This window comes from Sus scrofa, chromosome 4, assembly GCF_054392235.1.
Source record: "Sus scrofa isolate SSC_HxYL_T2T_F1_AM1 chromosome 4, Sscrofa_HxYL_maternal_Yorkshire_Landrace_v2.0, whole genome shotgun sequence".
Classification (NCBI taxonomy): domain Eukaryota; kingdom Metazoa; phylum Chordata; class Mammalia; order Artiodactyla; family Suidae; genus Sus; species Sus scrofa.
The window spans coordinates 104303131-104330987 of NC_139386.1; the positions used below are offsets into that span (position 1 = coordinate 104303131).

General features: G+C 44.0%; 1 protein-coding gene across 5 annotated transcripts in view; it reads left to right on the forward strand.

Moving 5' to 3' along the window:
• The window catches only part of PDZK1 (PDZ domain containing 1), a 65821-nt gene that overhangs the window by 22663 nt on the left and 15301 nt on the right, over nt 1-27857 (forward strand). For 2 of the 5 annotated variants that reach the window (XM_085023117.1, XM_085023116.1), the window contains exon 3: nt 4508-4644. The gene's annotated coding sequence lies outside the window, so the exon portion shown is untranslated. Of the gene's footprint in view, nt 1-4507; nt 4645-11643; nt 11698-16853; nt 16957-24838; nt 27588-27857 lie in introns of those variants that run through there. The other 3 variants (XM_021089948.2, XM_085023119.1, XM_085023118.1) reach the window with 3 other exon arrangements.

The following is a 27857-nucleotide window of genomic DNA, read 5'->3' on the forward strand; positions in this document are numbered from 1 at the left end:
AAAAAAAAATGTATGTATATAGTCTTTTGGGGGCTGCACCCTTGGCATATGGAGGTTTCCAGGCTAGGGGTCGAATTGGAGCTGCTGGCCCATGCCACAGCCATAGCAATGGGGGACTTGAGCTATGTCTGTGACCTACACCACAGCTCCTGGCAATGCTGGATCCTTAACCCACTGAGCAAGGCCAGGGATCGAACCCGCAACCTCATGGTTCCTAGTCAGATTCATTTCCTCTGCACCATGGCGGGAACTCCTATTTTTTTATTATAGTTGATTTACAATGTTCTGTCAATTTCTGCTAGACAGCAAAGTGACCCAGTCATACATATACATACATATATGTATGACTTTTTCTCACATTATCATCCATCATGTTCCATCACAAGTGGCTATATATAGTTCCCTGTGCTATATAGCAGGATCTCATTGCTTATCCAAATGCAATAGTTTGCATCTACTAACCCTAAACTCCCAGTCCATCCCACTCCCTCCCTCTCCCTCTTTGCAACTAGAAATCTGTTCTCCATGTCCATGAGTATTTTTCTTTTCTGTAGATAGGTTAATTTGTGCCATATATTAGATTCCACATATAAGAGATGTCATATGGTATTTGTCTTTCTCTTTCTGACTTACTTAATGTGAGAATCTCTATTTCCATCCATGTTGCTGCAAATGGAATTATTTTTTTATGGCTGAGTAGTATTCTATTGTGTATATATACCACATCTTCTTAATCCATTCATCTGTCCATGGACATTTAGGTTGTTTCCATGTCTTGGCTATTGTGAATAGTGCTGCAATAAAGATAGGGGTGAATGTATCTTTTTCAGTGAAAGTTTCCCCATTGTATATTCTTATCTTCTTTGTCCTAGGTTAATTGACCATTAGGTGTGTGGGTTTATTTCTGGATATTCTATTCTGTTCCACTGATCTATGTGTACGTTTTGTGCCAGTACCATGCTGTTTTGATTACTGTAGCTTTGTAGTACAGCCTAAAGTTAGGGAGCATGATACCTCCAGCTTTGTTCTTTTTTCTCAAGATTGATGGGGCAATTCAGAGTCTTTTGTTATTCCATCTAAATTTTAGGATTATTTGTTCTAGTTCTGTGAAAAAATGTCATGGGTATTTTGACAGAGATTGCATTAATCTGTATTACTTTGGGTAGTATGGACATTTTTAACAATATTAATTCTTCTAATCCAAGAACGTGGGACACATTTCCATTTCTCTATATCATCTTTAATTTCTTCCATCGATGTTTTATAATTTTCAGAGTGTAGGTCTTTTATAGTCTTGGTTAAATTTATTCCCAGGTATTTTCTTCTTCTTCTTTTTTTTTTTTTTTTTTTTTTTTGTCTTTTCCAAGGCCGCACCCACAGTATATGGAGGTTCCCAAGCTAGGGGTCTAATCAGAGCTGTAGCCACCAGTCTACACCAGAGCCACAGCAATGCGGGATCCAAGCTGAGTCTGTGACCTACGTCACAGCTCACAGCAACACTGGATCCTTAACCCACTGAATGAGGCCAGGGATCGAACCCAAAACCTCATGGTTCCTAGTCAGATTTGTTAACCACTGAGACACGATGGGAACTCCCTATCCCCAGGTATTTCATTCTTAAAAAAAAATGTTTTTAGGAGTTCCTGTCGTGGTGCAGCAGAAACGAATCCAAGTAGGATCCATGGGGTTGTAGGTTCCATCCCTGGCTTTGCTCAGTGGGTCAAGGATCTGGCATTGCTGTGAGCTGTGGTGTAGGCCAGTGGCTACAGCTCTGATTATACCCCTAGTCTGGGAACCTCCACATGCCATGGGTGCAGCCCTAAAAGGACAAAAACACACACACAAATTTTTTTTTTAGGTTTTTATTTTTTCTATTATAGTTGTTTTACATTGTTCTGTCAGTTTCTGCTGTATAGCAAAGTGACCCAGTCATACATATATATACATTCTTTTTCTCATATTATCCTCCATCATGTTCCATCAGAAGTGACTAGACATAGTTCCCTGTGCTGTACAGTAGGATCTCCACTCCAAATGCAATAGTTTGCATCTACTAACCCTAAACTCCCAGACCATCCCACTCCCTTCCCCTCCCCCTTGGCAACCACAAGTCTATTCTCCAAATCCATGAGTTTGTTTCTTTTCTGTGGATAGGTTAATTTGTGCCATATATTAGATTCCACATATAAGTGATGTCACATGGTATTTATCTTTCTCTTTTTAATAGGATTGTTTTCTTATTTTCTCTTTCTGTTACTGTATTATTACTGTACAGAAGAGCAACAGATTTAAGTATATTAATCCTGTATCTTGAAATTTTACTGAATTCATTTATTAGTTCTAACAATTTTGTGTGTGTGTGTATGTGTGTGTGTGGAGGCTTTAGGGTTTTCTATATAGTGTCATGTCATCTGCAAACAGTGAATTTTACTTCTTCCCCTCCAATCTGAATGCCTTTTATTTATTCTTCTTGTCTCATTACTGTGGCTAGGACTTCCAATACTGTATTAAATAGCATTGGTGAGAGTGAGCATCCTTGTCTTGTTTCTGATTTTAGAAGAAAGACTTTTAGCTTTTCACCATTGAGTTGGATGTTAGCTGTGGATTTGTCATAGATAGTCTTTAATATATTGAGATATGTTCCCTTTGCTAACTTTGATGAGAGCTATTATCATGAATGGATGTTGAATTTTGTCAAAAGTTTTTTTTTTTTTTTTGGAGTTCCTGTCGTGGCACAGTGGTTAATGAATCCGATAAGGAACCGTGAGGTTGCAGGTTCCATCCCTGCCCTTGCTCAGTAGGTTAAGCGTCTGGCGTTGCCGTGAGCTGTAGTGTAGGTTGCAGACGCAGCTTGGATCCTGAGTTGCTGTGGCTCTGGCGTAGGCTGGCAGCTACAGCTCCGATTAGACCCCTAGCCTGGGAACCTCCATATGCCGCAGAAGTGGCCCAAGAAATGGCAAAAAGACACACACACACACACAAAAAGTTTTTTTCTGTGTCTATTGAGGTGATCATGTGATTTTTATCCTTCCTAATGTTGTGTATCACATTGATTCATTGGTGAATATTGAACTTCCTTGCATCCCTAAAAGCCCAGGGTTTTAGCCATGGCTGTACTATGAACTTGGGGTGACCTTGGCTAAGTCACTTCATCTCTCTGAGTCTTTGTTTCATAGTAAAAAATTTGAGTCAGCACAACTCAATAACAGAAAATCAATCTGATTAAAAAATGGGCAAAGGACCTGAAAAAAGGATCCAAAGAAGAGATATGAAAGTTTAATAAGCATATGAAAAATATTCATCACTAATCTTTAGATAAATGCAAATCAAAAGTATAAGGGGATGTAACCTCATACCCACTAGGGTAATTATTATTAAATAAAACAGATAATAGCAAGCGTTGGTGAAAATATGAAGAAATTAGAAGTCTTGTGCATTGTTGATGAGAATGTAAAATAGAGCAGCTGCTGTGGAAAAGAGTATAGCAGTAACTAGAAACAAATTAAACATAAAATTATCATATAATCCAGCAATTACACTTCTGGGTATACACCCAAAAGATTGAAAGCAGAGACTTGAACAGGTATCTATACACCCATGTTCATAGCAGCATTATTCACAATAGCCAAAAGGTGGAAGTACCTCATTCATCACCCAGGGAATGAATACATAAAATGTGGTGTATACATACAATGGAATGTTATTCAGCCTTGAAAAGGGAATTCTGATACATCGAGGAACACTGAAGACGTTTTCCAAGTGAAAGAAGCCAGTCACAAAAAGACAAATACTGTATGTTTCCATTTATGCAAGGTACCTCAAATAGTCAAATTCATAAGGACAGAGAGTAGAATAGTGGTTGCTAGAGCTCAGAGGATGATAAAAGTGGGTGGTTGTTGTTTAATGGATGTGTGATTTCAGTTTGGAAAGATAAAAAATTCTGGAGATGGATGGCAGTGATTGTTGCACAACAGTGTGAATGTACTTAATTGACTCTGACACTCAAAAATGGTTAAAATGGTACTTGATGTTATGTATATTTTACCTCAATAAAAAATTGAGGTGGAGAGATCAAAGACTCCTGAGGTGGGTCAATGCCAAGATACTGATCCTTTCCTGTTTGGGATACTGTGTTGCCACGGAAGCGGGCATCACCCACAGTTCTGTCTGCTCTTTGGACATTTCATAAATGGAATCCCAGAATGAAGACAAATGACCTACAACTACACACAGCAACATGCATGAGTCTCACAGACACTGTATTAAATAAAATAAACCAGATCCCATAGGAATACACTGGAAGAAATTATTGGAAAACGTCCAGGTTTTTCCTCTGTTCTTGGTCATAAATTAACTGTTTTTCTTTGAATGGGTCATTGCGGGACATTCTAGTCTAGTCCATTGATCCATTGACTGTCTTGTGCCCATGCTGTACTATAGCAATTTACCTTCACTCTGCTGTCTTGTTAACCCAGTGGAGTAACTCCTTCCTTGTTCTGTTTTTCAGAACTAGCCTATCAAGTTTCACCCCAAACAAATATAACCAAACAATCCCTGTGGAAAGTTTGACTGGAAATTCATTAACCTGTAGATCAATTTGGAGAGAATGACATCTTTGTGCTGAAATTTCAATCCACAGATACGGTAAAATCTTAATTTACTTATGTTTTCTTTAGTTGCTCCCACTGATGTTTTACAGTTTTCTACAAGTATGCCAAAATATTGATCCCCTCAATCTTTGGGGAGTCTAGGCAGAGCTTGGGGCAGCTGCCCCTAGGCGGTTCACTTCAGCTTTGAAAAGCCTCCTCTGGTTACCCTAGTAAGCTATGCAGCTATTATCAATTTCTCTGTGACGTGGTGGGAAAAATACTGGGAAGCATTGGGATGTATTTCTAGTTTTCTGTTCCTGACCACTTGCACAAAACGTTGTGGGAAAAATGCCATCTGTGGAGTTCCCGTCGTGGCGCAGTGGTTAACGAATCCGACTAGGAACCATGAGGTTGCGGGTTCGATCCCTGTCCTTGCTCAGTGGGTTAATGATCCGGCGTTGCCATGAGCTGTGGTGTAGGTCGCAGATGTGGCTCGGATCCCGCGTTGCTGTGGCTCTGGCATAGGCCGGTGGCTACAGCTCCGATTCGAGCCCTAGCCTGGGAACCTCCATATGCCACGGGAGTGGCCCAAGAAATGGCAAAAAGACAAAAAACAAAAACAAAAACAAAAAAACCCCAAAAAGCCATCCGTAATTCCCCCAAACATCCTGAACTCCTGAATTGCCCACTGTATACTTCTAGCCCATTTATTTTTATGTGTTTGTTCAATGTGTGCCCATTATTCTTGCAAAAACAATTATAATGTTATTATGTACTGAGCATTTACCAGGTTCTAGATGATCTGCAAATATCTTAAGTCTCCAAGAAATCCTCTGAGGTTGTTAATATTATATATATTTCACTGAAGAAAAAGCTGGAGGGTTTTTTGAAATGAATTTTTTTTTTGTCTTTTTGCCATTTCTTGGGCTGCTCTTGCTGCATATGGAGGTTCCCAGGCTAGGGGTTCAATTGGAGCTGTTAGCCGCCGGCCTACACCAGAGCCACAGCAACGCGGGATCCAAGCCGCATCTTTGACCCACACCACAGCTCACGGCAATGCCGGATCCTTAACCCACTGAGCAAGCGCAGGGATCGAACCTGCAACCTCATGGTTCCTAGTCAGATTCGTTAACCACTGAGCCACGACGGGAACTCCAGAAATGAAATAAAATTTTATTAAAGTATAGTTGATTTATAAAGTTGTGTTAGTTTCTGGAGTATAGCAAAGTGATTTATATATATATATTTATATATATAAAATATCCATATCATATATGTATTCTTTTCTGGAGTCTTTTCAGTTATAGGTAATTAAAGAGATTGAATATATAGTTCCTTGTGCTATACAGTAGAAGCTTATTGTTTATTTATTTTATATATAGTAGCATGTATCTGTTAATCCCAGCCTCCTAATTTATCTCGTCCCTGCACTTTCCATTTTGGTAACCATAAGTTTGTTTCTGGGTCTGTGAGTCTATTTGTTTTTAAATAAGTTCATTTGTATCTTTTTTTTAGATTCCACATAAAGTGATATCATACGATTTTTGTCTTTCTGCCTTACTTCACTAAGTGTGATAATCTTGAGGTCCATCTGTGTTGCTGCAAATACCATTATTTCCTTTTTTGTGGCTGAGTAGTATTGTGTGTGTGTATACACATCTTCTTTATCCATTCATCGGAGAATGGACATTTAGGTTGCTTCCATGTCTTGGCGATTGTAAATAGTGCTACAATGAATAGCAGGATGCATGTATCTTTTCAAATCAGAGGTTTCCTCTTTTCCAGATCTATGTGCAGGAGTGGGATTGCAGGATCATATGGTAACTCAATTTTCTGTTTTTTAAGAAGCCTCCATGATGTTCATTGCAGTGGCTGTACCAATTTATATTCCCACCAACAATGTAGGAGGGTTCCCTTTTCTCCACACCCTCTCCAACTTTTATTTGCAGACTTTTTGATGACGGCTCTTCTGACTGGTGTAAGGTGACACTCACTGTAGTTTTGATTTGCATTTCTCTAATAATTAGTGATGTTGAGCATTTTTCATGTGCCTGTTGGCCATTTATATGTCTTCTTTGGAGAAATGTCTATTTAGGTCTTCTGTCCATTTTTTGATTCTTTTTTTTTTCTTTTAATATTGTGCTGTTTGGAGTTCCCATCATGGTGCAGTGGAAATGAATCTGACTAGGAACCATGAGGTTGCGGGTTCGATCCCTGGCCTCATTCAGTGGGTTAAAGATCTGTCATTGCTGTGAGCTGTGGTGTAGGTTGCAGACACGGCTTGGATCTGGCATTGCTGTGGCTTTGGTGTAGGCCAGCAGCAACAGCTCCAATTGGACCCCTGGCCTGGAAACCTCCATACGCTGCAGGTGCAGCCCTAAAAACAACAAAAGACAAAAATATATGTATATGTTGAGCTGTTTGTATACTTTGGAAAGTCAGCCTTTGTCGATAGCATCGTTTACAAACATTTTCTCCCAGTCTGTCAGTTGTCTTTTCCTTTTGTTTGTGGTTTCCTTTGCTGTGCAAAATCTTCTAAGTTTGATTAGGTCCCGTTTGTTTATTTTTGCTTTTATTTCTATTGCCTTGGGGGACTAACCTAAGAATACATTAGTACTATTTATGTCAGAGAATGTTTTGCCTATATTTTCTTCTAGGAATTTTACAATGTCCTGTCTTATATTTAAATCTTCAAGCCATTTCGAGTTTATTTTTGTGTATGGTGAGATAGAGTGTTCTAACTTTGTTGATTTACAAGGGGCTGTCTAGCTTTCCCAACATCACTTTCTAAAGAGACTCTCTTTTCTTCATTATATATTCTTGTCTCCTTTGTTGAAGATTAATTGACCATAGTTGTGTGAGTTTATTTCTGGGCTCTCTATTCTGTTCCATTGATCTGCATGTCTGTTGTTGTGCTAGACCACACTGTTTTGATTACTGTAGTTTTACAGTGTTGTCTAAAGCTGGAGTTTTGAGAAACAAAGTAACTTCTAAGTGGTAGAACCATTTCTGGAAATAATGGCAAACTAGATAATCCAAAACCCTTTCTCTACATGTTCAAAGTTCATAGAAATACTGGATAAAATATATCAAACATTTCCCCCCAAATAGATAGCTGAACTTGGAAGAAAGGAACGAAATCTCTAGGGTCCAGAAGTGAAGAGAAAGCTGAAAACTGATAACCAAACAGCTTGTTTTTACAGGGTACCTTTGGGACAGGAGAGAAGACCTAGGCACTGAGACCCTGCACAGAGCCCAGACCCTCAGAGCTATATGCTTAGTGAAAGGGTGGGATACAAATCAGTCCTGGAGTTCCCATTGCGGTGCAGCAGAAATGAATCTGACTAGTATCCATAAGGATGTGGGTTTGATCCCTGGCCTTGCTCAGCGGGTTGGGAATCTGGTGTTGTTGTGAGCTGTGATGTAGGTTGCAGATGAGGCTCGGATCCTGCATTGCCGTGGCTGTGGCGTAGGCTGGTAGCTGTAGCTCTGATTCGACCCCTAGCCTGGGAACTTCCATATGCCACAGGTGCAGCCCTAAAAAGCAAAAAACAAAAACAAAAACAAAAAAACCCCGAACCCAAAACAAACAAGTCCTGCTGGCAAAAAGAGATGCTCTTATTCACTTACTCATTCAATAACATTTTGGAAAGCTTTCTGTAAGTGAGGCTTATATTTCAGGCACTTGGGATACAGTGACCAAAAAAACACAAATCCCTATCCCTGGGGAAATTTATATTCGGTGGGGAAGAGACAGAAAATAATTAATAAACATAGGCTATGAGTATGATAAAAGGAGATATGTTTATAGAAAAAACAGAACAGGGAAGAATGGCTCAGTAATACCAAGGAAATGGTCTAACTTAGGCTGGGCTCTGGGGAGAAAAAAGAATCCTCTCCTGCAAATTTCCAACCACAGATCTGCCTTTAGGAGGTGCTGGGGTCATAACTGACATTAACTGTTTGCTTGGTCTAGAAACATTCAGGCAAGTGATGAACATAAATTGCCCCAGGCTTACCTTCATCATGCTAGGGCTGTGGAAAGTGCTGCCTGACAAAAACAAAGGGAAACCCTCCACCCAAGCTGCCAAGGGTTCCATGGTTAAAGCCCAGACAAACTTGAGCTGACAATAAAAAAATACAAAACTGGGGTTCCAGCTGTGGCTCAGTGGGTTATGGACAGGATGTAGTCTCTGCGAGGATGTGGGTTCGATCCCTGGCCTCGCCCAGTGGGTTAAGGTTAGGGCATTGCTGTGGGCTGCGGTATAGGTTGCAGATGCGGCTCGGATCTGGTGTTGCTGTGACTGTGGTGTAGGTGGGCAGCTGTAGCCCTTCCTAGCCTGGGAACTTTCATATGCTGCAATTGCAGCCTTAAAAAGAAAAAAGAGATACGGAATTATTAATAGCAGATTTAGGATTTAATTCAGTGCCTGCTCAATGCCAAATCCCATGCTCATAACTCTTATCTGCATGCCCTCTACACCCACACCTATGGCAGGACCCACTACCCCCTCATGGGCAGCACCCATAGCATTTAGGTTCACAGACTCTTAGAGTTGGAAGCGACCCAAGAGATCGCCTACTCCAGGCGCCTAACAATGCAGGACATCTTTCCGTAACCTGACACAACACAAGTCCTTATCAGGCTCTGCTTCAGGGAAGAAAGCACATTCTTTTCCTGGATAGTGGGAGGCTTCATTGCAGAGGCAACACAGTGCGACCTAAAGAGACAGACAGGCCCTTTAATCCTTCTGAGCCAGGGGATCTCAGGCAGGATAATTAAGCAGATGAATTTAAGCTTTCTTATCTCTAGAATGGGGATATTGTCCCATAGGATCCTGCTGAGGGTTCACAGAATGACAGATATAAATGTCTATACAGTAGACAAGGTTATTTTCCCTTTTCATGAATGTCTAGAGCTAAGTAATCAATATGAAGACTTACTCTGCTTTGCATGAACCAGATCAGAGCCACTTATAGGCATGAGTGGTTTTTTTGTTTTTCATTTTGTTTTGTTTTTTGTTTTTGCATGAGGTTTTTTTAAAATCCCAATTTTAGTGAGCACAAATCTCATTCAGTTCACCATGACGTATTTTGCCATTAAAAAAAAAACAAACAAAAAACAAACCCAAGCAAGCAACACACATTTCTATTTGATTTTGAACCCACCCTGTCTCTGTATGTTAAGGCCTCTTCTATTTCCAGTTTGAAGGCTTGTGGCTATTTATCCCATCTGGGCTGGGGTGAAGGGTGAGTCTGAGAAGTCTCTTGATTGAGGACTGAGGAGTATAAATAGACTCCACTGTCTTTTCTTTTGGTGATCCAACTTTTTTAATTATAGAAGCTTTAAGAATAATTTCTACTGACTTAGGTTCTTCAATTTAAAAATGAAGGAATCACTTCAGTGCAATGTAATTCACCTATTTTGGTGTAGAGTTTGGTGAAATTTGGCAATTGGAGATAATTGCATAGCCAACCCACACTCAAGGTACAGAACAATTTCCTCACCTTTAAGGTTTCCCCTTTGGCCTTTGAATTTGAGAGAGACATCGACAAACTAGCTGGGATCCAGGGCGAGAAGTCTTGAAGTCATGGGATAGACAGAACACCCAAAAGAAGGAGGGCCATGCATTGTCCCTCCAGAGAAAAGAAGGAGAGGGCAGCCTTTGAATGGTGAAGAGCTGCCATAGCTGTGGCTTAGTCAGTGGAGGAGACTTAGTCAGTGGAGCTCAGAGGGAGCCATCAGGACTGAGGGGCAGAAGTGAGAGATATTTTGATTCAATATAAACACATTTCTAAAAACAATGTAACCACTATTTGCAGATGATGAAGGCAAGTGAGACTCAGAGAGTTAAACATAAATTACTGTAGATCAAACGCTTAGGAAGTGGTGGGGTCAGAATTTGAACCCAGAAATTCTGCTCTTCAATCCAGATTTTCTCCTTCTACCCTCCACTTTGGAAGGTCTATAGGAGACCCAGGGAGCGTGGGGTTAGGTGGAGATGACCTGATTTGAGTTAGCTGCTCAGGTGTTTGTCACTGGCTCGGGCCACACCTTCACACGGGGCAGCCAAGGCCCATCAGAAACAAGAGGCCCTTGGAGGGTGGGTGGAGGAGGGTGAGGCCACCTTGTCCCCAGCCTCTGGTTCGATTTGCTTCACTGCTCCTGGCAATCTCTTGCCCTGATTTCCAGTGTGGGCTGAGGATCCAGGTCAGTGAGAAGCCTGGCACTAGGTTTGCCTGTGTGGGTGCTGCTGATAGGGATCAGCTGCTCCAGGCTGGGGCTGGGCTGGGTCTGGGGGCTGGGGGTTGAGCACAAGACCCCAGCCCCCGGCTCAGGCTCTGTGGAGGAGCTGGTGGAAGTGCCTCTGCCTGCCTAGCTGGGCTCACCTGAGAGGTTCTGAGCCAGGACCAGAAGAGAATTGTCTGTAGGTTGGAGAATAGAAACAGAGTACCCTCAGGTGAGAGAGGGGCGGGGAGGGAGAGGGAGAAGGAGAGAGAGAGAGGGGAGAGAGTGTTTGAGAGGAGGCAAGGACTGGGGAACAGAGCGGGCACTTTACGGGCTCAACTCTTAGGGAGCATACAAGTGAGAACTCGCAGATGGAGGAGGAAGGATGGGCTTTGCTCCATTTCCTGGGGCTGCCGGTCTTCCACTGGGTGGGAGCGGCCCAGGTACACTCCCCAGTGGGGCATGAGGATGCTCAGGTGATGGTCCTCAGCCCTGCCTGTGGCTGGAGGCTCCTGAGGCTTTGGGTGTTGTTTGGTGTGACTGAGGCATCTGGGGCGGGGACAGAGCCCGGCAAGGCCCCTCCTCCCAGGCTGCCCCCCTGCCCCCTCCTTGTCTCAGAGCGGCACCCGCATCGCATCGCTAGGCAGGTGGCCTGGGAGCCAGGTTTGCTGAGCGTTTTTTCAGGTTTGCCCAGCTCGGGGCCCAACTATTTGGCAGGAAACAGGACAGAGGTCACTTGAATTCAGACCACACGTCCCTGTTAAATACATCAGCTTTTAAATCAATCTTTGTTCAAAGTCCAGTGAGTTCCAAGACTAGCTCTTCAGCAGAGAGAGAATTCCTCAGGGAACCCAGCGGCTCCTCTTCTCCAGGATCCAGGTAAGAGCTGTCTCTCTGTTCCCCCCCCTTCCACCCTGGACAGGGGCACTGGCCACCTGGGTCCGAATCACCTCCTTTTTTTTCTTTTTCCTTTTCTCAGCAGGAGCTGGCTGTCCAGGGCAGAAGAGGAGCTGGTGGGGAAGGAGCCAGGCCCCTCTGCGGGGGGACGGGGTGGGGTGGGGTGGACTGTCCACCCTCTGAGCTCCTCTCTGCCTGAGACGCCTGCCCCTTGCAGGCTGGGGTCTGCTTCACAAAGGAGCTGGTAAACTGACCCTCAGGAAAAGCTTTCCGGGGTTGGGGTTGCATGGGGGTGTTGATGTGCAGCCAAAGGGAGGGAGACAACAGGCCTGGCAGGACACAGGGGAGCTACTCATTCACAGGCCTCCCACTGTCCAAGTGCTTGGGGCAGCAGAGCTTTGCTTCTGGAAGCAGCCCTGAAAGGATACAATCTCACTTTCTCACTGGATAATAAAAACAAATGTCTTTCCTCTTTCATTATGTTGTAGCACAAGGGGAAAAAAAAAAAAAAAAAAAAAAAAAAGAAGGAAAAAAGAAAAAGGCAAAAACAGTGGATTTCCAGGCTGGCTGGATTTGAAAACAGAGACCCCCTGGCCTACTCTTTGGAGCATCTAGTTCTTTGGGTTTTGTGAGGTCCTGAATTTTTTTTTTTTTTTTTTTTTTTGAACACTGTCCCTCCCCAGATGACTCGTGTGTGCAGGTAGGTTTGGGAACTCTAGTAGCTTATTTCCTAGGCAGAGGGGATTGAGGGACTTCAATGTCACTGTCCTCTCAGGGCAGCCAGCCTAGGCGACTCCCGGTCAGCACGGGCCCTGGAAGAACACGTTCCTCCTTGATTACACTTCCTGCAAAGCACGCAGGGGCGTCAGTCCCGTTTCCAAAAGTCCCAGGGGCTCTTTGTCTCAGGCCATGGTTGTCTAGTCACCTGGAATCACATGTTCTTTCCCGCAGCAAATAACTCAGGGACTTTGAGTTTGTGTGTTAAGACAAAGTAAATTGTTCTTATCTTTGACTCTTTTGTTTGTTCTTTGCACCATAAACGATGAACTTGCTGATAATGATGTCTTGTGTTCATGGACCACTGGCTAGAGAGCAATTTCTCGTCCTGGAGGAAGAAGATGGGGCTGGGATACCCATAATCTGGGTTTTGATTTAGTTGTTAGGGACAGGCCACTGACGTCGCTTCTCCAACTGGAGTCTCCATTTCATCATCTTCCAAAGCCTTTCATTTTTCCCCAGATAAAACTGTATGTTTGAGCATAAGCACAAATGTGCTTACACTTCAGATGTGTGTGTCTAAAGGCTCCGTGGGACAGTGGGACAGCCTTGAGGTCAGCCGGGAGGCCTTGTCCCGTCTTTTAATCTCTTTGAGCCTCTATTTACTCATCTATCAATAAGGAGTTGAGACTAGATGATCGTTAATGTCCTTTTTGGCCCACCAGGTATAAGCGACCCGGGAGCTCTGAAGGCTGGCTCCTGCTTGTCCTTTGGGTATGAATTAAAATGTTGCCTCCCCAGGAATGGCTTTTAAATTCAGCGTCCTCACTCCACCTCACCACCATGTATCATCAGAAATCATCGTGCTACTTTTTGTCACTTTTGCCAGATGTTAAGCTTCAAGAGAGCAGGGGCCTGGTCCTTTGTGTTACCTGCTGTCGTCCCAGCTCCTGGAGTGATACCTGGCACAGAGTTCATGCTTTTTATTTCTGTAAATGGAAGTTTATGTGCCTAGGAGGGGGCTGCAAGAATAGAATCAGTGTGTTTGGATTAAATGCTCTTAGCAAAGAGGAGGCTGAAGAACCCTGATATTCTCTCAGGCACCTAAGGTCCTGATTCTGATCAAGTGGGAATGGGTGTCTCTGGTCACACTGTGGTTAAGAGGTTTTCACATTTGTTTCATGGGAGTTTGATGAGAGTAGCAAGGTGGAGCTAGATGTGTTTTCCTCAAGATCTCAGCGTCTCCTTTCCTTGGCCCTTCGTGATGGTCTCTTTGCCTGGGGGGTGTCATGGCTAACTGGTTAAGAATTAGAGACCTGGAGTTCCCATCGTGGCGCAGTGGTTAACGAATCTGACTAGGAACCATGAGGTTGCGGGTTCGGTCCCTGCCCTTGCTCAGTGGGTTAATGATCCTGCGTTGTCGTGAGCTGTGGTGTAGGTTGCAGACGCGGCTCGGATCCCGAGTTGCTGTGGCTCTGGCGTAGGCTGGTGGCTACAGCTCCAATTCGACCCCTAGCCTGGGGACCTCCATATGCCGAGGGAGCGGCCCAAGAAATAGCAACAACAACAACAACAACAACAAAAGACAAAAAAAAAAAAAAAAAAAAGAATTAGAGACCTGAAGTCCAGGGCAGATGTATTCTTCCTCTGTAGATCTCTAGTTCCTCTTTGGTCAAATGGGCATAATAGAAACTCATTCCTAGTGTTATGATGATTGGATGGGAGAAGCACATAGTGCCTGGCACACCTTAAATGCTACTATTCGGATGCTCTTTGGGCAGCTTTCTGACTGGGCATGACCCCAGGGAAGGCAGGGCCTCAGGCAGTGGTAAGGAGTTTTGATAAATATGAGAGAGAGCCCCTAGTATACCCCACGGCAGCTGGGGAAGTTTTGCTCTTGGTCTCAGATGGCTCCCAGCTTCTGAGGCATCAACACTGAAGCTCCTCTGTAATCTCTAGAACCGACGACTCTCAGGTGCTTCACAGTCCACGACCTGACCTGCTTCTTAATTTCAACATACACCCATTCTCTGGGCTTTCGGAACCAGTCACTCTTCCTGAACATCCCTGTGCTGGTCCTTTTGCCCAGGATGCCTCCCCCGCTCCCAGTCTAACTACTTGAGTTCCCTCACATGGCATACCCCTCATGGTTGGGAGGCTGGGGAGATGGTGGGAGGAAGCCAGACTCAACTGGGTTTGAATCCAGGTTTGGTTGCTTATCCACATAGCTAATGGGAACCCAATGTACCCAATGTACATTTTCAGAGACTTTTTTTCTTGTAAAATGGACCGTTAGGATTAAATGAGAACTCATTAAGGTAGCTTGGCTGGTGCTTGGAGCCTAGTAGGAGCTCCATAAATGTGTATAACAACAAACAAACACCTTCTTTTCAATATTCCAACACCCACATTTGGTAGTTATGTCTGTAGCTTTCCTCCACTTGACTCTGGGCTCTGTGAGGGCAGAACAGTGTCTAAACTGGGTTGAACCTCGGTATCTGCCTCATCTCAGGTACTAATCATAGCTTATTGATTATGTAAACGATACTTGAGATTTAGAGGATTGAGCGATTTCTTCACTGTAGTGGTCAGGAAAGAATTTACGTTTAACCTAAAATTTGAACTTGACAGTGGGTAGGTCTTGAATTCATTCACTTGGGAAAAATGTTTGCTTAGGACCTACTATGAATAAATAATCGGTGGGGGTAGGCATTTCAGGCAGAGCAAAGGGCAGGAGGGTGGGGCTGACCACATGCGGGCCAGTTTGGTGCCTGCTGAGGAGCAGAGGGGAAGGAGGTAGGGCTGGGTTAGGTTGAACCTCAAAGCCTGAGCAAGATGTCTGGATTTTCGGTTCTCGAATGTTAATCTTTAAGACTGACATGGTGAGAGCAAGATTAAGTTTTTCTTGAGGCAGTGACTGCGAGATCCTGGATGCTGGAGGACCCTGAGAAGTAGGAATAAAGCGAGGGGGTAGAAATGGAAGTTCAAGGGGTCTTGTAAAACAAGATACCAGTTTGGGGAGATATGATTGTTCCAGCCAAACCTTGGGATAGTTTAGCTGTTTTCAGGTACTAGTTCTAGCAGCAGCACGAGGGTATCCTTTCCCTGAGGGCATCTCTGTCCTAACTTGGCAGAACTCTTAGATAAGCAAGTAGGGAAGGCCTTGAACTCCAACCAAGAGTCCTGCCATATAGGACTATGTACCATTCATGATGGGTGGGTAGGGGGAGTGGCATTTAGTACCAGCAGGCCAAATGAACTTCAAGATAAGAAGATTCCATTCCTTATCACAAATGAGAAGTAAGAAGGACTCACTGGACCTCTCATCACTTTTCTTTATTGGAACACATTCCATTAATTTTCCACACTTGAAATCTATGGCTGGCTAAAACCAAATGGTAACCATCATGGTGGGGAAGTACCGTTAGTAAAAACAGGTTTTGGAGCCCCGCTTATTTTCCTATTTTTGACACTAATTATTTAAAATTAACAAACTTGAGTATTTGAATTTCCACACCTCTTGCGTTTCGAAGGAGGAATCCAGGTGGCTTGTGTATAACCTGCAGCAAAGATACAGAATCTGCTCTAGGTAAAATACTTTTGGAGAAGGATGAAATTGAATTACATTTATCTCCTTCTTGCTTGAAGCATCTGTCAGCACCAGCTGAGATACAATAGGATTTATTTGCTGCTGTTGGGAAGAGACAGCGTGTGCCGAGGCTCTGGGGCAGCTCTGAATGAAGGCAGACACTCCTGACCCAGAGCAGGATGCCCCTGATCTATCACCAGTCTCTGCCAATCACATTTTTCCAACAAAAGTCTAGCAATTTCTTTGTCTTACTCATTACGCAGATGCATGTAAATGCTGGAGGGGCAGCATTTCTCACAAGGGCATGGATATGCCTTGGTCAGGCTTCTGGGAATGTTGCTTTCTCCTTGCTGAAGTTCAAGGTGTTTTGTAGACCAGCATGAAGTTCAGGGCCAAGTGAATAACATTCAGGTTGAATCTTACCCAAGAGCTCCTGCCTTCCCTTCCCCCCATGCCTCAATGCAACAGAAATAATTTATTCTATGGTTACATCCTCGGTTATACAAATTTCCTTCTACAGTTGCGGTAACTAGAATTAAACACTGTTCACTTACTGTCTTAGTTTTTGCTGTTTAGTTTTTCATGGTTCAGGTGTTGTTACATCGGTGCCTTTTAAGGAACAGCTGTGTTTTCTTTGTAGTCTTATACTGACTGCCTCACTGCATCTTCACTATTAGAGAAGATGGTGGTGGGTCCGGGGTACTTGTGACTAATGGTTGTAGGTCATAGTATTTATAGAATGATCCTACTACATCCTGCGTTTGGGGAGACAGGCAAAGAAGAAAGTCCTGGCGCTCTTTCTTGTCTGATTCTCCCCCTGCAAGCAGAATGCCGTTCATCCCACATCCTTTCTCTAATCTTTTGGAAGTCCAGTGATCTTGTCTGGTGAGTGACCTGAACTGATGACCGTGATCTATACATATATCCATAATCAGGTGAGGCGCGTCTTCTCCACCTTTGTCTGTTCCTTGGGCCCCTTGGCTGGTGTATCTTTTACTCACCTCTGTTAGAGCTTATCTGCTCCAGGTGTTGGGACTCTCTGGCCAGCTTAGTTCTGTATAAGCTCCATGGAATCTTACGCCTCCCCTCCTTGAATCTTGGCTATGCATCTTTTTTTTTTCTTCTTCTTCTTTTTTTCTTTTTAGAGCCGCACCCATGGCATATATAAGTTCCCAGCCTAGGCATCGAATCGGAGCTACAGCTGCCATCCTATACTACAGCCATAGCAACGTGGGCTATGTCTATGAACTACACCACAGCTCAAGGCAATGCCAGATTCTTAACTCACTGAGTGAGGCCAGGGATTGAACCTGCATCCTCATGGATACTAATTGGATTCGTTTCCACTGCACCACAAGGGGAACTCCTGGTTCTATATATATATATATATATTTTTTTTTTTTTTTTCTTTTGGCTGCACCTAAGGCATGTGGAAGTTCCTGGGCAAGGGATAGAACCAGCGCCACAGCAGTGTCCCAAGCCTCTGCAGTGACAACACTGGATTCTTGACCTTTTGCACCACAAGGGAACTCCTTTTTCGGGGGGGGAAGATATTCTATTTTTGTAATTCCATAGCTTTCTAACCCACATGATACTTCTGGGTTTAGGGAACTCCTAGTTCATTATTTGAGCTTGATTTCATGGGGATCAAAATCTCCAGCCCTGACTTTTCAGCAGCCAACACTCACTTTGCTGAGGTGGGTCAGAGTGAGGGGAGAGAAAATCCCTGACCTGACGAGCAAGATACCTGCCCATCCCTAGTCTATCACTCAATCTCTTGTCTGCTTCAAAAGGAAAATTGGGAGCACTGCTCAAATGTCCTCACGAGAAACAGGGTTCCCTCTGCATCAGGACCCCCACCAGAGAACTGGGAAGCTGATGTGCCTGCAGTGGGCTTCTCTGCTCCAGATACTGTGCTGAGATGATTTACATGGTCCATCTCAGTCATCTTTGCTGCATTCATGTGCATTTCCTATTTTTGGTGTATTTCTATTTCCAGTTCAGAATGAAGTCAACCATGTTCTCACAGCAACAAGTGGTGACACTGGAATCAAAAACCAGATTTGGCTTTAAAACTCTTGTTCTTTCTAATGTACTCTATCCAGACTAGTGTGCTGAGAGAAGACGGAAATAAAAATACAGATTCTCTTCACATTAGCTGCATACCTGTTTGGCCACGTTAGACTTTTTGTTACTGGAAACCACTCTGTTCTAAGATGACTTTTCCTGTGTTAACCCCTTAATTTTTTTTTCTTTTCTTTTTAGGTCTGCAGGTGTGGCATATGGAAGTTTCCAGGCTAGGGGTCCAACCAGAATACAGCTGCTGGCCTCTGCCACAGCCACAGCAACGCGGGATCCTAGCCGCATCTGTGACCTATATCACAGCTCATGGCAACGCCGGATCCTTAACCCACTGAGCGAGACCAGGGATAGAACCTGAGTCCTCATGAATACTAGTTGGAGCCATTACCGCTGAGCCACAACAGGAACTCCCAACCCCTTAGTTTTTGCAACTTACCCTTCAGTGCCTCCTCTTGCCTCTCCCCATCCATCCTGCTGCCCCAATCCCTAAAACACCTCATCTTCCCAATGGGACCTTTGCGGCTCCTCTTTCTTGCGCATTCACATGGCCCCACATTCTAACATTCTGATGGGTTCTGTGCTCAATGTAAATGGAAACCTTCACCTCCTGGCCTTCTGTTTTCAAACATGTCATACTCCAATGTGGGTAAAAATTACCACTTTCTCCTTCTATTCTTCTTCTTCTTTTTTTTTTTTTTTGGTCTTTTGTCTTTATAGGGCTGCATCTGCAGCATATGGAGGCTCCCAGGATAGGGGTCTAATCAGAGCTGAAGCTGCCAGCCTACACCACAGCCACAGCAACGCCAGATCCAAGCCGCATCTGCAAATCCGAGCCTCGTTTTCGACCTACACCACAGCTCATGGAAACACCGGATCCTCAACCCACTGAGCAGGGCCAGGGATCGAACCTGAAACCTCATGGTTCCTAGTTGGATTCATTTCTGCTGTGCCACGAAGGGAACGCCTCTCCTTCTATTCTTGATGTACATTATGGTGAGAAAAACCCACAAGAAACCATGCTGGTTGGTCTGCTATAAATTCATGAGATTTATCTAATGAAAAAAATATTTAGCTTAAGTGGTTTCTTAGAAATTTTTAATCTGTTGACTCATTATAGTGAAACAATGCTGTGGCTCTGGATATCCTTTTTGCTAGGGTTATAATCTGCCAGCCCAGGAGTTCAATTCTGTTTAGTTTACATGAAGTCTCTTAAAACTTTGAAATAGCTGGCAGCTTTTAAAAGTGGGGACATTTCTCATAAATCTGGATTTCCTGGTCCTCTGGAGAAATTGGATGATCTGGCACATGGGGTTCTTATTTCCTCAGAGCAGCTGTCTTTCGGTGGTTAAGTTCTTCTGTGGTGCAGTGGGTTAAGTATCTGGTGTTGTCACTGCTGTGGCTTGGGTTGCTGCTGAGGCACTGGTTCGATCCCTGGCACAGGAACTTCCACATGTCATGGGTGTGGCCAAAAATAAAATAAAAATTTTAAAAAGCATAAAGCTGTAACTAGGAAAAAAAGCACAATTAGATTATAATTATAAATAGAATACACATTTAGTAACCACAGCAGAAAGACCTTGGTCTGAGAAGCAAATAGCTAGACAGGAGGAATTCTAGAGTTTGGATTAAAAAAAAAAAAAAAAAAGGTCCACAGCCCTCTCCTGACCAGCTTCACGGATTTATCAGTTTGAGCCCAGTGGCTATTTTGGTCCATAGCCTCAATTTCCTGGTTTGTCTCGGGAAGTTGACCTTATCTCCCCGGTTATCTCATTTTTTCCACTTCTCTCCTGCCTTAGTAGACGCATTCCATCTCATCAGGCCACACTTACTTCCTATAGTCTCCATATTACCCCTTGCTATACCCACGTGAAAACTAAAACCATTCATCACCCCTGGTTTCCCCGAGAGATGCTGTCTCAATGCTCATTTATCTGTTTCAAGATAAAGACCCTCATCGCCTCTGTTCTTTACTAGTATTTACTTGCTTGCTCCCTTAGTCCCTTTCCCTGGATTTCCATTTTCTAGACTTAATTGCCTTTTCTGTTTTCATTCTCTTTACCTCTTAGCATCGTTTTTTCTTTTTTTCTTTTTTCTTTTTAGGGCCGCACCTGCAGCATGTGGAAGTTCCTGAGCTAGAGACTGAATCTGAGCTACAGCTGCCGGCCTACACCTTAGCTACAGCAATACCGGATCCTCCCAGCTGCACCTGCAACTTATGCCGCAGCTTGCAGCAATGCTGGATCCTTAACCCACTGAGTGAGGCCAGGGATGGAACCTGTGTCCTCACAGAGACTATTTCGGGTTCTTAACCCACTGAGCCGCGATGGGAATTTCCTCTTAGCGTCATTTTGCATTGGTAAGTTTCCTGTCTTGCTAAAATTCTTCTTTTAGTTTGGTCTACACTGTAAAATCTTGATCTTCTTATTCCTCCTCTGCTTGATCTTCTTGTCTCCTGGGTACAGATATTGCCCAGGGCTTTATTCTTGGCCCTCTTCCTTTCACATTCTCACTGCCGGGCCAACTCTAGTCTATCACATCCTGAGCTCCAGGCCTGCGCTTGCGTCTACTTGCAGAATGTACTGCCAATTCTTCTGATTTATGACCTTGCCATATCATTCCTCATAACTATACCATCTTTTTTTTCCTATAAGTGTGTTTGTTTATTTTCCTGTCTTTTTTTTTTTTTTTTCTGGGGCTGACCTGCGGCATGTGGAAGCTCCCAGGCTGGGGGTCAAATTGGAGCTGTAGCCGCTGGCCTACACCACAGCCACAGACACGCCAGATCCAAGCCGAGTCTGCGACCTACGCAACAGCTCATGGCAGATCCTTAACCCACTGATCGAGGCCAGGGATTGATCCTGTGTCCCCATGGATTCTGGTCAGATTCGTTTCTGCTGAGCCCCAGCGGGAATTCCCAACTATACCATCTTTTAATAGCGCTACTTTTCTACCAGTCACAAAGGCATGAACCACTGGAGTCTTTTTGTTTTTTGGATTTTTTTTTTTTTTTTTGGACCTCTTCCCTTCCTAACATCCAGCCCAAGTGGGCAACATTACTTGAAAGATTTATTTGTCTCCTAGTGCCAGAACAGAACACCAATGGCAGAATACCATGTGGTTTAAACAGAATTTTTTTCTCCACACTTCTAGAGGCTGGAAGTCCAAGGTTAAGGTGTCCGAAGAGTTGGTTTCTCCTGAGACTTCTCTCCTTGGTCTACAGATGGTGGCCTTACTGTGTCTTCACAGCGCCTTTTTGCTGTGTACATATACTCCTTGTGTCTTCGTATAGAGATGCCAGGCCCCACCTTTATGACTGTGCCACAATGGGAACTCCCTGTGAAGCTTTCCTTAATTTGTCCCCTGCTATAGGACTGTTGGCTTTTATGCTCTGCTCATCGTGGTAGCTGTTTTTTGTAGTAAAACTTTTCCTTCACCCCTGTTTAACTATAAAGTCACTTGAGAACAGAGGCGTTGACTTTATCCCATCAACCACTTAACAGCGTTTTGCATACAAGTGTGAGGCAAATGTTTGTGGCATGGGCAATTAAAATCAGATTTGGGGTGATGTGTCTTCTTGATGTTCATTGCAGAGTTGAGGAAACTGCATTTATGATCCTAAACAAGCTGCACCTACCCCAGTATGCTAATGGGAGAATCTAACTGGCCTCAGGCAGGAATAGAACTCAGGTTTTCACCCATGTGGAGGAGGAGAGATGGCTTCAGCTCTTAAGAGGGTTAGGTTTGGAGGACTTCATTCATGGGATAAAGAGCCCATGGCAGCTGAGAAAAGTTGTCTTCATTGCTTGATTCCGTTTGCCTGGCTCAAAACTAGAATGTGGCGAGGCAAGCAGAGGCACAGTCTCCCACACTGGCCGGGCAGGACCGTGGGAAGAGCTGGATCCTGAAGACCCTTCGTCACCAGGCTGCCACCATGGTTTCTCTGGTTGAGTAAAGGTAATCTGAAGGCAGCTGTTAATAATCCACCCAGCCCTGACCTTCTTCTCTGGCCCGTGAGGGCCTTATTCCAAGACTGAGGGGAGAGAAGAGGGGCTGGGAGCAGCCAAGGGTGGTTCTAAGCACTGGTTTCTTGAACTGGTGGGGATCCTAAAAATGCTTATGCTCAGGTTTCAAGCTTGTGGTTGAGTTAGTAGATCTGAGGGCCTACTAACAGGGAATGGGCATCTGTTTTTGTCAATTTCTGCAGGTGATTGTGAAGGCAAACTAGGGCTGAGATTTAAACTCTAAGGCGATTGTGAGGATTAAATGAGATAATGCAGCATGCCCGACTCCTGGGGAGTCTTTAAATGGACTACTGCTGGCATCACCTGATGGTCTATAGATTTACAGTCTTAAGTAGCTCTGTGTCCTCAGGTGAAACCAGCCCCTGCCTATGGGCGTGGGTAGACCTCGCCCAGGACGGAGGCGGTGCATGAAGATCCTCTAAATTCTTGCTGACTTCACTCTTTCAGGACTCATTTTTTCCTCCCTCAGAAGAATTTGTTCTTCCTTGGTTTGTGTTTTAGCTGAGGTATAGCAATTTCAGGATTCTTTTATAAAGTAATACCTGGAAGCTTATGGGAATTAGACAAATAACTCTGCTTTGGAGCAGGAAATAATTTGGAGAACTCCGTGTTCCTTTTTGTATTGAGAAATGCTTTGTGTTCTTGTCGGGTTCCCATTGACCTTGAAACTCAGATATTTCTGGGTGATCAAGGACTTTTGATGAACTAAGTGGCTTGAAAATCCCTTCACTCTTAGCCCTGCCTCCTGCACTGGGTGGGTTTAGGAACAGTCATGCTCATGGTTTTTTCTTTTTTTGTCTTTTTAGGGCCTCAGGTGTGGCAGATGGAAGCCACCAGGCTAGGGATTGAAATCAGAGCTGTAGCTGCCTACACCACAGCTCATGGCAACCCAGATCCTTAACCCACTGAGTGAGGCCAGGGATAGAACCTGTGTCCTCATGGGTCCTAGTCGGGTTTGTTACTGCTGAGCCACGATGGGAACTCTGTCTCTAGGGTTCTGATCTCTGGATTGTCTCAGGAAGTAGATGGGGTTAGGGACTGAGGACACAGGAAATAGTATCCTTTTTTAAAAAAAGCATTACCTCTACTTATTTTTAATTTTTAAAATCGAGGTATGGGTTTAGTAGATGCAAACTGTTGCATTTGGAGTGGATAAGCAATGAGGTCCTGCTATATGGCACAGGGAACTGTATTTAATCACTTGTGATGGAACATGATGGAGATTATAATGTGACAAAAAGAATGTATAAATATATTTGTATGTCTGGGTCACTCTGCTATACAGCAGAAATTGATAGGACGTTGTAAAACAACGATAATAAAAAATCAATAAAAATTGAGGTATAATTGGTTTACACTATTAGTTTCAGGTGTATAGCATAGTAATTAAATATTTTACCAGATTATACTATTTAATGTTATTATAAAATATTGGCTATAATCCCTGTGCTGTACAATATATCCTTGTAGTTTATTTTATATGTAGTAGTTTGTACTTTTTTTTTGCTTGTTAGGGCCACACCTGTGGCATATGGAAGTTCCCAGGCTATGGGTCGAATCAGAGCTGCAACTGCCAACTTAAGCCACAGCAATGCCATATCTGAGCCGTGTCTGCCACCTATACCACAGCTCATAGTAATGCTGGATCCTTAGTCCACTGAGTGAGGCCAGGGATGGAACCCACATCCCCATGGATACTAGTTGGAATCATTTCTGCTGTGCCACAAGGGAAACTCCAATAGTTTTTTTACCTCTTAATCCCTACCCCTATCAGGACTTTCCCCCTTCCTTTTCCACACTGGTTACTACTAGTTTGTTCTCTATATCTGTGAGTGTATTTCAGTTTTATATTCATTCGTTTTACTTTTTGGATTCCACATGAGTGATAATGTATAGTATTTGTCTTTCTCTGACTTATTTCTCTAAGTGTAGTACCCTCCAGGTCCATCCACGTTGTTGCAAATAGAAGAATTTCATTCTTTTTAAAGGCTGAATAGTATTCCAATGTGTGTATGTATCATATCTTCTTTATCCATTCATCTGTTGATGAATCCTTGGGTTGCTTCCATATCCTGGCTATTGGAAATAATGCTGCTATTACCATTGGGATGTATATCTTTTTTTAATTTTTTATAATGATTTTTATTTTTTCCATTACAGCTGGTTTACAGTGTTCTGTCAATTTTCTACTGTACAGCAAGGTGACCCAGTCACACATACATATATACATTCTTTTTTCTCACATTATCATGCTCCATCATAAGTGACTAGATATAGTTCCCAGTGCTATACAGCAGGATCTCATTGCTTATGCATTCCAAAGGCAATAGTTTGCATCTATTAATCCCAAATTCCCAGTCCATCCCACTTCCCCTGCCAGCAACCACAAGTCTGTTCTCCATGTCCGTGATTTTCTTTCCTGCAGAATGGATCATTTGTGCTGTATATTAGATTCCAGATATAAGTGATATCATATGGTATTTGTCTTTCTCTGGCTGACTTTACTTAGTATGAGAGTCTCTAGTTCCATCTATGTTGTTGCAAATGGCACTATCTTGTTCTTTTTTATGGTTGAGTAGTATTCCATTGTGTATATGTACCACAATTTATTAATCCATTCATCTGTCAATGGCCATTTAGGTTGTTTCCATGTCTGGACTATTGTGAATGGGATGTGTATCTTTTCAAATTACTGTTTTCATTTTCTGTGGCTATATACCCAGGAGTGAAATTGCTTATATGTTAGCTCTATTTTTAAGTTTTTGAGGAAACTCAATACTGTTTTCGACAGTGGCTGCACTGGTCTACATCCCCTCCAACAGTGTACAAGGGTTCCCTTTTCTCCACAACATCCTCATCAACACTTGTTATTTGTGGTCTTTTTGATGATAGCCATTCTGACAGGTGTGAGGTGCCATCTCACTATGGTTTTGACTTGCAAAAAAAAAAAAAAAAAAAAAAGGGAGGAAGAAAGAGGAAGCAGTATCCTTAAATACAAAGGTCCTTCCTAGTTAGGCCTTGTGTTCCATAGTCCCAGGCATCCTCATCACAGAGCAGTGACAGTCTTGCTAAAGTGACTGGTCCTGGCCCTGATTTAGGAGCCAGTGTAACACTAGGCTGTAGACTAGACAGACCCAGGTCTGGAGCTGCACCAGAGCCCTGCCCTCTCAACTCCCAGGTGAATCCCTTCTCTATAAGATGGACAGGAAACACATAGCTTTAGGGCCCCCAAGAACCTCGTGTAAGGCCAGGCTTTGGGGGTTTTGCTCAGCTTTCTTCTTTGCTACAGTTGAAGGTGTTATATATTTCATCAATTTGGTGTGGGCGCCAGCATTCACCCTATAGTGACTGAGCTGTGGGGAGGGCAGATGGGGTAGAAGGGGGTGATCTGGGGCTGGGAATAGGGACTGTGAACTGGCTCTAGTTCTCTGGGCTTCAACCGTAGATGTGAAAAGAAACTCTGATCTCAAGCACCTGAGGCTTCAAAGACCTAATTTCAGAGCTGAGTGATTTGTGTCCTGCTCTTTGAAACTCTAAAGAAACAAAAAACAACTTGAGGTTTTTGCCCAGAAACAGGGATTTGTCTTGCCTTATATATCAGACTTTCAGGTCTCTATTGAAATACAGGATAACTTTGCTGCTTCTCTCCCCAAGCTCTGGACCGACCCACCAGCAAGAAGCTTTCACTTTCCATCCCTGAGAAAGAGAATAAGATCCCGGGGCTGACACGGCAGAGTGTGAGGGGGCTGCATTTTGGGGTGTGTGTCCAGGGGGCGGGGGGTGAAGAATCTTATAAATAGACTTTCATCTGCTGATCACAGCCTCATCTCTTGATGGAAAGGTAGCATCGAATGGCCTTTATTTTGGACATGTTTTGAATTTTGTAGGATTTGGATGAGGTTTCTCTAGAATTACCTCCAAATTTCAGAGGGCTTTTTTTTTTTTTTTTTTTTTTTTTTTTTTCCTTCAAGGCTTTTCAGGACTGTGAAATTGAGAGCTGATAGGGATCCAGGGGTAAGTTTGCACATAGATGAGGTGGATTCAAGTTGGAAAATGGAATGGATGCTTGCAGGCTGGGTGGTCAGCAGAAAGTGAAGTGGAAGATCAGAGTCTGAGGGGCCACTCAGGTGCTTGCACATGAGGAAACCCCACCCTGGTGCTGCCCTGTCTCCCCTAGCTCCCTACTCTCCTCCTTTCCTCCCGAATCAGCATCTTCCTGGCACTTGGTCACGATGTGGCAAGGCTGCTCCGCTCTCCCAGGTGTGGGTAGTGATTGCCACTTGCCTTTTCTCTGCCCTTGGTCCTCAGTGGGGTGGGCTCAGGTCTCACTTGAAACATTGCCTATTTCTTGTTTCCCTGCCTGCTTAGTCATTCTTGCCCCTGGTGGCATGGCTGCCAGACTCTGCTGAGACCTAGTGAAAGAGCCAAGGGATGGGGCTGTGGGAGGCTCTGTGCCCCATTTGTACCATATGGCTGTGCAGGTACCGAGGTCAGAGTTGGCCATTTCAAATCACCAGGGTCTGGCTTCTTGGGAGCCTGGAGCATTTTGTCATCTCTCCTCCACTCTTCACCCCCACACCCTGTGTGCTCATCTGCTCCTGTCTCTCCAGGAGAGACAGCTGGTCTACTCTGAGTTACTGGTGGGGAGCTGCGACGAGGGGAGCACCAGGGCTTGCCCTGCAGGCAGTTTAACCAGCAGAGTCTGGCCTTCTGCTCTCCACCAGCAGTTCTGGCCTCCGTTCTCAATCTCTTATGAAAAACAAGCTTAAGCCAGGAGGGGCCGGCCACTGGCAGGAATCTTGCCCTTAATAACTGGGTGTCAGGGCCCCAAGCTGCTGGTTTTCACACTTTGCCTTTCCTCCTTTGGTGGCTCAGGACCTTGCTCCTGCAATGGGGCATAAGGAGGGGCAGGATGGATGGCAACAGAAGGGGCTTCAGGGTTGCAGAAATCTGACCTGGCTGCCAGGCATCCCTACTTCGCTCTGACTGGAACGTCAGGGTCCTGAAAAAACCACTTTTATATTTGTTTCCATCTGTGTCTGAAGTCAGTGAAGTCAGGTGGTTGAGGCCTGGCTTCTCTGATTTTTAATTGTTTGAGATCTTCCTTGCCCCACCTCACCACTGCTACTAATGCTTCAGGCCTTGGAAAAGCTATTTCTCAGGAAGTCATTCTTAATGCCTCCCACCCACTCCCTATTCCCAAGACCCTTTGTTACATCTCCCTTATCACTCTGTTCTTCCCCATAAATCATCACCATCTCTTTCTGTCAAAATATGTTCTCCCATATGGTATGAGAGGCAAAGTATAGATCTGTCTTCAATGCCTAGAACTTGGCAAGCCCTTCAAATATTTAAATGAAAATCGACTTGGATTTTCTTAAATTTTTAGGTAGTGTATTTGGAACTCATTTCTTTTGGTGAGGGGACCAGGAGGAACTTGGTTTCAGAGCTATTGAAATTAAGCATTGGGGAGTTCCCGTCGTGGGGCAGTGGTAAACGAATCCGACTAGGAACCATGAGGTTGCAGGTTCGGTCCCTGCCCTTGCTCAGTGGGTTAACGATCCGGCGTTGCCGTGAGCTGTGGTGTAGGTTGTAGACGCGGCTCGGATCCCGCGTTGCTGTGGCTCTGGCGTAGGCCGGTGGCTACAGCTCCGATTCAACCCCTAGCCTGGGAACCTCCATATGCCGCGGGAGCGACCCAAGAAATAGCAACAACAACAAAGACAAAAAGA